Genomic DNA, 11,720 nt, shown 5'->3' with positions numbered 1-11,720 from the left:
GGAAGGATATTATATAGATACAGCTATAGATATAGATAGATAAGTTTATGTATATACTATATATTATTTGTAGTTACATATTTGTAATTACATATATATAGTATACATATATACTATATATATTTGTAGTTACAGTGTGTACATGTATAAACAATTGGTGATATGTATTGTTCTAATTAGACATTTTTCCATTTAGAAAATAAGTGAGTGATCAAATTTTATAAGATAATAATATTCCATCTTAAACTAAAATCTGCTCTCATATTCTTTTAAAAGAGTCACTGTTTCCGCTGAGGTTTGTGTTGGCAACATCAGAGTGTTAATTCAGCAAAGAAGATTAAATATTAATACACGCATAGGATAGATCACTTTCGTTATTTCTTGGATTCAGAGCTTTGTTCTGCTTTTCATTCTGATTAAATGAGGTGAGTGCAGATAAAATAAAATTAAACATAATTTTAAATAAAGTTAATTTAAAATAAATGAAAATAGACATATTATCGTGCCATAATTAATACCGAATGACAAAAAATAATTTTTTCAGGCTAACTTGAAATGAGCTTTTTTGGACCCATGTTAATTATCTGTAGTCTCAATTTTATTTTTAACCACTAACTGCTGGGGCTGACTTCAATTGGCTTCGTTTGTGTTTTAAATAATTAGTATTTAATAATGTATTATGCATTACAGTGACATTCATAGAGAACCCACGTTTCAATTACCTGTCACTTCAAATTACAGGCTCCCAGTAATTAGCTTCTGCCACATAACCCATAATGAAACAGACTCAAGTTAATAGAAAGTGGGAGCAAAAATATATAGCCACTTTGGCATGAGTAGATTTCAAAACTAACCGATTTGTGTACCTTTTAATATATTTCTCTGCAGAAATTAACAAGTTGTCTGGCTAACCTGAGTCTCCTTCATTTGTAATAAAAGAGATAATAATGAAGACGGTAGCTGCCTCATAGGGATTATTTATTCACCTATCTAGATAAAGGTATAGTTTAGTTGTCAGGATTTCATCAGGTCTAGTACATCATATTATATTTCAAATAACATCTGAAGTCCTCATGTGACCTATGAAGCCTTTTATTGATGGTTCTCAAGCCTTACTGAGCAGTAGGATCAGCCAGGAGGGTTTAGATCAGATTCTGTAAGAACAGAGTATGGGGAGGTGAAAAGGCTAGACGGCGGGGAGGTGCCTAGCCTGAGTATGCTTTATAAGTGTGCCAGGTTTGGGCAGGTTTGAGAACCACTGTCCTCCATGATAGTGTCCTGAGCTACACTGCCTGCAAACTTATTAGAAAGAAACGCAAATTATCAGAACTGCACTAGACCTACTGGATCAGAAGCTAAGAGTGGGGCACAAATAACCTGTGTTTTAATAGACACTCCAGAAGATCATGATATGCATGAAACGATGAGAACCAGCACTCCAAGATCTTGCTATTCAAAGTGTGCTTTACCTTCCAGCAACATCAGCACCACCTGGGAGCTTGTGAGACATGCAGGATCTCAGACCTATCCCAGACATCCCGAAGCAGAATCTGCATTTTAACTAAATCCTCAGGTGATCAGTAGGCGCATTAAAGATCCAGAAGCACTACTTTCTCTAAGATAATGGTTCTTGATGTTGGCTGCAAACTGGAAGCGTTTTGATGAGCTGTAAAAATGACACATGCCTGGGAGGCCGAGCAGGGAGCTCCTGGTTCTCCTTTTTCAAGAGAGAGTTCTAGTTTTGTCATTTTGGAACAAGCTCTCATTGTAAGAAGGGTTCTATTACAGCTAAATGCTTTGGGCCTCATCTATCCCCTTTTCACTAGGACAGCCTCAAAGTGAATTACAATGGCTGAAATAGCTAAAGTAGTCCAACGCTTGACTCTGTCTATACTCGAAGGGCCTCACAGTATTCCCAGCTCCTAAAGCAGCTTCTGTTTTGTTGTTGTTGTTGTTGTTGTTGTTGTTTGGTAGGGGGGCTGTCTGGACATTCCCAGTAATGCCATGGTGTATTTCTTGAAGCCCACACTGTGTTGGAGGCACTTAATTTGCCCCACCCTTCTCCACCTACCTATAGGTCACATTCTGTCCCTTTTAGCCTAAAGCAACAGCACTGCATAAACCTTGGTTTCAGAGTCTCTCATAAAAATAGTTCCTTCAGCTTCAGTGGTAGACTTAGATGGGTAGGTCTCTGCCTTCTCACTGCCTCACCAGGAACAAAAAGGAAAAATACCTTTCCCTTTAGTTTTCAGTGAAATGAAAATTCTTGATTTCCAAGAATTATCCCTTCATGGGGCATCAGACACCATCAGATCCTAAACATAAGTTTAGGTCCTGGTAGGAGCCAGCTATGTTATGGGAGCAAACTGAACCTCATAGGAACCGAGGCTCAAGAAGCCCCTTATGTAATGGATGGAGATGTTGGGGGCCAAGATCTACACGTGCTGATTTCACCCACGTCGGCTTTCTGCCACTATTGCCTGTGGTCTGACAACCCCCCAATGCACCCTCTGCAGAATTAACTTAGGAACTTTCGGTGGTATTCCAGCTACACAGGGGATTTTCTCACCCGCTTGGATTATAAGTACATGCTTTCCAACTCCCAAGCAAGGAACCGGCAGAACTAAGTACAGAAAGTTGGGCCAAAACGTTATTTGGAACCGGGTCAGTACTTTGTAAATCTACTTGCAAGATGGCAGAAGACATGACTTTAAAAGAAACCTTTGAGGCAGTGTTTTCAAGAAGGTCCTTATTTACCACAAAATTATTACAAACTACTTGTTGCTTGAATACAAATCTTCCTTCCTCCCCTCAAATATTTGATTTCATTCTGGACTCACAGGCTATTTCTAGTTCCCAGCAAACTTTTGTTTTGTTCCAAAATATCTTTAATCCTGAAGGAGACAATATATATTTTTACTATGTCAGTATAGGTGTAGGATGTTCTCAAATCATTTCTGGGAAGTTGAAAACTTCCAAACTTTTCAGGAGCAACTACTGAAAACCAGAAGTACCTTGTTCTGTTGTTGTAATAAAGTCTGAAATGAATTGAAGAACTGAAATAGAATAGTTCCTGGGGTATAGTTCCTGCTCAAAAAATATTTATTGAATGCATGAAAAAAAAATAGTGCATGAATGAATCAATTTGTGCTTTTACATTTATAGTCTAAACCTAAAGAAATTTCTAAAGGTTATGAAAACTTGGAGCACATCATTTTCATAATTATTTTTGCTAAATTTTCTTTGAAGGAAAAAAGTTGGATTTTTTTTAATCTCTGTTTTTACTTAAAAAATTCACATATTCACATACTTACACCAACATTCTCAGGCTGCATGGTAAAAGTATAACAGTAATTCACTACTGTGATGTGGGCTGTATTTGCAAATTTCCTGCAATACTTTCTTGAGATCTTGGATCAAATTAAATGGCTGTGTAGAGATTTGCCCAGATCTTCCTGGAAAGCAACTTCTGGTTCTGTTCTAATGGCAAATCTTTACCTCGGTTAAATAGGCAAGAGTTAAAGTCACAACGTACTGACAACCAGCATAAAATAACACTAATATTCACTCTGACAACGTAGGCATATATAAACATAAATTGCACCTGTATCTTTCTAAGCATTCACTTGTGTGATATTCTAGAAATCCCAGTAGTTCGTATAATTCTCACCTCCTAAACCATTCAGCTACTACCTTAGGTGGCAGACAACTGTGGATGGCATATTTCTGGAGCAGAATATTGAGAGACAGAGACAAACAACTTCACATTTTTCTTTCTTTCTCTTTCTTTCTTTCTTTCTTTCTCTTCTTTTCTTTTCTTTAAAAAAACTTTTTTTTTGTCCTCAGCTTCTGAAGCTGCTGGTTAATAGAACTGCTCAGTGAATAAAACTTAAGTCTTTGATGGCACCTGTGGCAAGGAGGTAAGGGGCTTCTGTCTTAGTTTCAGTATGGTGTTACTAACATCATCCTACTGACCTTAATTTCAACAGGCTCCCCCTCTACCTAAGGAGTAAAAACCAAGTGTATTAATGAGCTCCAGAGTCAGACTTTCCGGGTGTACATCCTAGCTCATGCGCTAAGTGACTTGGGACTGCCACTGTAACCTCCCTGTGCCTCTGTTTCTCCATCAGTAAATAGGAATGACAGTAAAATTGATGTGAATATTGAGGGAGGTCATTCATTTAACAAATATTCATTCATTATATTCATTCATAAATTAGTCATTCATTTAACAAATATTTATTGAGTGCCCGCTGCAGGCCAGACACTATTGCAGGTGTTTGAAACATAGTGATGATCAAGACAGAAAAGAAAGTCCCTGCCCTCATGTTCTTGTGAGAAGAAACAGATGGAAATACACTTAGGAGAGTGAGTGGCACCCAATAAATAGTACCTTCTGCAGTTAGTTATTGAACACTCTTTGGGGCCATGTGCATTAAAAATAGTAACCTCAAGCAAATATTCTCTTGAACACTTTCTTTGTTATTTATGCTTTTCTGTATTTTTCCAACACATTTACAATGAGCACTGATTACATAGGTAGTAAATTAACAACAAAAGAGCAAAGACATATTTTAACAAATACCTCATGGTGTCTGCTGGAGAGAGTTAGGATTCTGGTAATGATTCCATGCATGTTCATTGCCCAGGCTCTTTGCAGCCCAGATGTAATTTCCAGCCCATTCCTTCTGTTACTTCAGCATCTGTCATCCTTTGGTCTAGTCTTTATCCTGAATCTCCTCCTTTGCAGATGGACAGGACTGTTATTTTTGTGTTTTCAAACCTGCATTTAATTAAAAAAAAAATCACTCCAAATTTTTTTTGTCCTTACACAACCAGAAACTCCCAAGCAACTATTTGTCTCATTGCTAGTAAGCTTCAACTATAGCTTGTTTTTTCAGGGCAATTGTCTTCTCTTTTTAGTCCAAATGCTTGATAGTATTTTTCTTTTCCCTAACTGTGGATGCTAAATGCTATAATTAATAATTTTTCTTCTTTCTATCTTTCATCATCAGGGCCTCACCAGATTCCAATGCCTACTTGTTAATGACATATTTTGGCCCTACCTAAAGTAGTACAACTTCTAAAATCTCTGCAAATAGTCTTTCTTTCCTAAATCCTTTTACAAAACCATGATATTGTTGTCTTACCCTCAATCTTCAGAAATTTTGCTGGATTACCTTTTTATCTTGCTTCTGATGTTCATTTTTAAATTCCCAAATTACACTTTTGCCTTACATATCCTTATACAAAATAAAAGTATCTGTTAATTTATGTCATATTTGAATGAGAAAAGACTCAAAGTTAAAAGTCCAAAGTACTGCCACATAGTAAGCATTGAAAATACTACTTATAAGAAAGCCTATGTAAAATAGATGCTCCTAAGCTTAGTTTTAAAAAATTGCACTTCCTTTTGGTGCTAATACAATATTCCTAAGACCACATGGTACTTGAAAAAAAATCTATATCTATATCATCTATATCTATATCTATATCATGTGTATATCTATATCATCTATATCTATATAAATTTTAGCAGAATCCTTTCCCCAAACATTCCTGGCACACTGGCCTGTTTCATAAATCTACTTTGTGTGTCACTGTGCCCCCAGCAATTCTGGTACCAAGCATATGGCGCCAGAGCACATCACACCATCTTTATGTGACCAGCTAGGACTATAGCTGATCTTTCCCCATCCCTCCCCAGCGACGATAAGGTCCATCCTTTGCTTCTGAAAAGGTCCCTTAAGCCTTAACAAAACTATCCTGAAGACTTGAGAACACGTAAAGAATTCTCACATAGTCAAGAAACCAAACTGTGTACTTTATTGGACTACTTCCATTGTTTATAGGCTCCTCCACCGATCTCTACTACAGGTTCCCTTAATTTCAGTACATCTGCCACCAGATTGCTGAAACCAACTTCCCTCTTCAACAGAGGAAGCCCTTCTGCCAATAATTTTCCACTCCTTGGAATCAGTACCCCAGAGAAAATAAACAGAATATTTCTTAATGTAAAAGTTTGCTCTAAAAATAGAACATTTTACAGAAGAAGAAAATAACATCATTTTTTTTAAATGCAGAGCAGCTCAGCTCCTCCTTTTTACCAATCCATTCCAAAGTAGGAACTTGTCCTGAACTCCTAGAACTCAAAGACCTACTGGAATGGGTCCTCCTAAATCAAAGGGGGAAAATAGTCTTCACTGAAAGATAAAGGCGTGCCTTTATCCAAGAAATAAAATGGGCTGGCAACTTTAAAATAACCTCCCTTCCCTACTCTTTCCACTTTCCCCATATATGGCCATAAGGCTTCAAAAATACTGGGGTGTAGTCTCAGAGAAAATTGTTATGCACATTTATAACGTGACTCCTATTCTATTCTTCACTCCCAACTATAAGACAAGCATTGAAAACCATACCTGATTGTGATTTCAAGCTGAGGAGTATCATTCTTCATTTTGGAAATATAAGGCAGAGAATACAACCTCAGGACCAATCAATTGCTGTGTGGCAATTTTTATGCACAGCTGAGGCACAAAAATGACTGGCAGTTGCGACAATCACGTGGTTAGTGTTTAGTGGTCCTAAGGAAGGAACTAAAGCTATAATCTCATAAAAGCATCTAATGAGATGCTACAGAAGAAACCCAAAGAAACCATCATATAGGTTTCCAGACTGTAATGTAGCATGCCCATCCTATGATTGATGTGAACTGGGTCACTTACATAATTTCCCTAAAGAGATACATCTAAAACACTCTGTCAGTCAGAAATCCAGTAGGAAACAGATGACACAATCAAATTGGATAAGTTATAGACAGTTGAATAAAGGGACTATTTCTAAAGGTGGGCAGCTTAAAGAAATCACAATTTATAGGGCAATACCCCTGGGCCAATAATAGTGGGGAGGTCTTACTCCTCTAGTCCTGACGGGTCAAGATGAGAGAACAGCTGGGAACGAGGAGGCAGAGAAGGGATGTGGAGATGGAGCCTGGTAGAAGCTAGTGACTTTATTGAGGAATAGAGGCAGCCTATGGCAATCCTACAGGGTTTAGAAGAAGCCAAGAAGAAACACACACTGAGGTCACCCTTCTGTTTCCCTCTGATCTCCTAACACTGCTCCTCATGGCGGAACCCAATGGGAGCAGTGTGTATAGTCAATTTCACAGGGCACAAAGCAGGAAGAGAAGGGTGGAGAGTGTATCTGGAGGGGCAAACCTATGTCCCACTAAGTCAGATAGCATTTTTAGTCTTCCATTCCTGCCTTGTGCACAACTAGTACAAGGGAAATCTGACTTTTTATCAGAGACTAAACAGGAGGCAAAACTGATGTAATAAAAAAAATAAAACTTAAATTTAATGATTGATTTACTTAAGATAAATATCAATTTTTCCATTCTTCTTAAGCACATAATACCTAGAACAGGGTTTTTTGTTTTGTTTTGTTTTGTTTTCCCAATGCATTTTTCTATGCATATAAAATTTGATTTTATTTTGTTGGTCATAGGTTCTGAAGAATTTTGAGCTGGAGAATGCCAAGCTCTTATTTGCATACATAAAAGAATATCATAGTTTAAAAGATGATTTTGAAAGAAATGCATCTAGAGACAATAATATATGAGGTATTGAGGACAGTTGGGGAAAAGAGGTGATGGATGTGAGAAACTTTCAGAGGTAACATTAATAGAACTCAATCCTTGAGTGAATATGAGCATTAGATTATGAGTGCATAGTAACTCTTAGACTCCTAGTTTAAAACAACAAAAATGTGCAGATGGTTAGTGGGAGGTGTGGACACTGGTTTAATTTGGGACATGTGGACATTACTGTACCTACAAAATCCAGCCAACTGGGTACATACCCATCACACAAAAGAAAGAGGTATGGAATTTACCATAATGTAGGACGTAGTTAAGATCGTGGTTATGAGTAGAATCAGGTAAAGATGGAAGGCAGAGCAAAGAGATGGCCATGAAAGGAGGCTTTGGCAACAGCATTTTGAGAAATCAGACCTCTTCCTGTTTTAATGCCATTGGTAATCTTTCCCATGACTGTAAGGTCTATAAAGGACAGAGACCTGACCTGTCTTGTTTGTTCCCAATATCTAGCATACTGCGTGGCACACGGGAAGGGCTTATACGTATTATTGAATGACTGGTGGGTTCAGTTTTGCTAAAGGGCAGGGGAGGGGTGATCTGATTTAGGAACTGGAGTTATTCAGAGATTAATTCAATCCCAATGATTGTCCCACGTATGCCTCTTTTAGGGCTCCCCAATGAATCTGAATTTCCTTTTCATGAATGACTGTTGCTGAGAAGTTACAATATATCTTCTTTGCTTCTATTTCTCAGTTTTTAAATCTGCCATCAGAATGATTCATTGAATAATGTAGTTTTTAATTCCTGCCTTTCAGGTTTTGTTTTAGGTCTATCCTTTAAGGAATGAATGTTTTAAATTATGCTGCTTTATTCAGGTTTTTTTTTTTCTTTTTCTTCAGAGAAAGGTTGTCTCACTTTTTCTTGTAAAACCAGAGGTCCATTCAAAGTTTGCATAGTAATCATCACCAGACTGGTAAGACATATATGCTCATAAATATGGATGGATAATGTACTAAAAATCTTCAAGTACTTGAAGGACTGTGTATCTTAAAGCAGTAGTCTCCAAACCAGGGTTGCTTACCCCAAGACTTCCCAAAGGGTACATGGGCACATAAAGGGAAGCAATTTCCAGAACTTGAATTATGATTTGGCCTCTTTCCTAAAATTCATCTGCCTAAGAAAGTGTCTGTGGTGGAGGCTGCTGGTTCTACTTTTGCATCTCCTTGATCTGTTCTCATAAATTTTAGAATGGATCAGAATCATCTGGTGTGCTTGTGAAATCCTACGTTGCTCTCCCCATTACCAAAATTTCTAAATCAGTAGGGCAGGGCCTGAGGATTTGCATTTCTTAAAAGTTTTTATGTGGTGCTAAAGGTGTTGTTTCAGGGACAAGCTTTGAGAATCAAAGGCTTCAGACAATTTACCTTTTCCCACATTATAGAAAACAACCACCACATCAAACCCAATTCTAATCCATCTTGAGTCTTAGGATGCATTTCCATGGAATGTAAAAACTATGAGCAAACAGAAGGTCAAATCAGAATAAATTGTTCTGATGATAATGTACAAATCAAATCATGTTTAAGTCTGGTGCTTACAAAAAAATAAATAATAAATAAGACGGGCACCTGGGTGGCTCAGTTGGTTAAGCATCCAACTTCCACTCAGGTCATGATCTCGTGGTCCATGGGATCAAGCCCCATGTCAGGCTCTGTGCTGATAGCTCATAGCCTGGAGCCTGCTTCGGATTCTGTGTCTCCCTCTCTCTCTCTGACATCCCCCAACTCATGCTCTGTCTCTCTCTCTCAAAAATAAATAAACGCTAAAAAAAAAAAAAATAGAAAAGAAAAAGAAAGACTTCATTGAGATGTCAGCTGAAGGGCAATTGAAAATAATTTTGATAGACCACTATGCAATTTTTGGCATATAATTCAGAAAGAGGTAAAAAAATAGTGAGTAGCATTGCATAATAAAATTATGATTTCTATCATTTCCTTCTATGACATCAAGTTTCTCAGTGTTTAAATCTATAAAAAATAAAATAGGAATAGAATTGATGCTAAGCCATGGCACATTCTAATTTTTAAGAATATTTACTCACAGAATGTGAACTGGGAAAAACAGCTCTGATAATCTCATTGAGATATATTTCTAATAAAATTCTACAACTTGTATAATTATCTTTTAAGTTTTGTAAGAGCATAATATTGTTTTGATCAATTGTATATAAGAAAATTATAATAATACAAGAGAAGATTTTAAACCTTTATACCTTTATGTTCACAAGAAAAATTAATTAACTTTTAAATATAAATTTTGATGTATATATGTTTGATAGCTAAGTCAGTAGAAGATTACCAAGCACATAAATATATAATTGGATAAAATTCCAAGGGGGAAACTGAAATAAGAAAACAAGTCCAAAAAGAAGAAAAGAAAAATATAAAATGCCTGATTGTTAAAAGCAATCTTCAAGCATGTTTTAAATGGATAATCATAGGTATGAAACCACTATGGTATTTAGATTCCACTAAATATATTTAAAAGACTAATGTTACTTGTTTATTTTAGAATTGCAATATTTAAAATATGCCAAATATAACATCCTTTACAACTATTTGACTTTATGATGAAAATGTTTTTGTTGACAACTTAAAATGTGATGGGGATATAAATTTTAAATTTTTATTTTAGAGTAAACACTATCAAAAATCATTTAAGACTTCCTGCTTTAAGGCAGTAAACTTTAATCTTCAGCAGGGATCATGTGATAGGCTTAGACAGAACTCTGCATTAAATTTTAACGAAAGCACAAGCTTTGCTTGTTCTGTAAACACCTCAACAAAACCCATTTCTGTTCTTGTTTGGCATTTGCTCTTTCTTGTCCAGCTGGGACCCAAACATACAGAAATGAGTGATAATGGGAAAAAGATTATACAATCTTGAGTGACTCACTCAACAACCTTTAAAAACTTTCTATTTAGACTTGTTTTACAATTTTTTAAGTGTTTATTTATTTTTGAGACAGAGAGACAGAGTATAAGCAGGGGAGGGGCAGAGAGAGGGAGACACAGAATCTGAAGCAGGCTCCAGGCTCTGAACTGTCAGCACAGAGCCTGACGTGGGGCTTGAACCCATGAACTGTGAGATCATGACCTGAGCCAATTTTGGAAGCCCAACAGACTGAGCCACCCAGGTGCCCCAGACTTGTTTTAGAACAGAATCATTTTGGTGAATTCTGTTTTGTTTAGCAAATGGAAATTGCAGCATAAGAAAGAAAGAAAGAAAGAAAGAAGTACAAATATCAGCATAAAACATTGCTGTGGGCATTTGTCTTCAAAAATGATTTCATTGCATTTATATTAGGAAACACAAAAAAGAAACACATTACAAAACATTGACATCGTTGAGTCTTTAGCCACTTGATAATGACATATTTGCCTTCTTCTAAAATATATACCCTGTTGTAGATCATTTCCTTGGGAGACATTCATGCTCAGGTTATGCATAAAATCTACTCAGAACCTATTACATTTGTTTTTCTATTTCCAAACTCCATAACTTTATTTTACATGATATATGGCTTTTGGACATTAGCTCAAGGCTAACCCAGTTCCTATTTCCTGTACTGTATTGAAAATTCACTTAAGATCAGAAAAGGTCTACTTTGTATCACATTAAAATGATATATCCCTCCCTATATAATCTCTTACTTCTTTTCCATTTCAGCTACTCTGGAAGACTACCTATTCTTAATAGCCCCCAGAGGTAGGGGCATATTCTTCCTCCTGATATGTAACCTAGACTTTAGAAACAGAAAACCACCTCTAGCTGACTTTGAGTGGTACAAATATCCTCAAAATTCCATCCAAGTATTCTGGGTAATTGAACATCCTACAGACTCCCTTATTTGCACCTAGATCAATAAAAATATACCCGATGGGCTTATAAACATCTAATAAGGGTGTACATGCACAAGTAATGCAAATTCATATCTACTCTCCAGGGTAATTTCTGTTTAAAGTTCTGGGTAAAAGATATGACAGACTGCATTGCACATTATAAGGACAAGATCAGAAAAGAGAAGAAGAGGTTCTATTCATGCCCAATTCCCATATATTTT

This window comes from Acinonyx jubatus, chromosome A1 (genome assembly GCF_027475565.1).
Source record: "Acinonyx jubatus isolate Ajub_Pintada_27869175 chromosome A1, VMU_Ajub_asm_v1.0, whole genome shotgun sequence".
Taxonomy (NCBI): domain Eukaryota; kingdom Metazoa; phylum Chordata; class Mammalia; order Carnivora; family Felidae; genus Acinonyx; species Acinonyx jubatus.
This window is presented reverse-complemented; position numbering follows the sequence as displayed.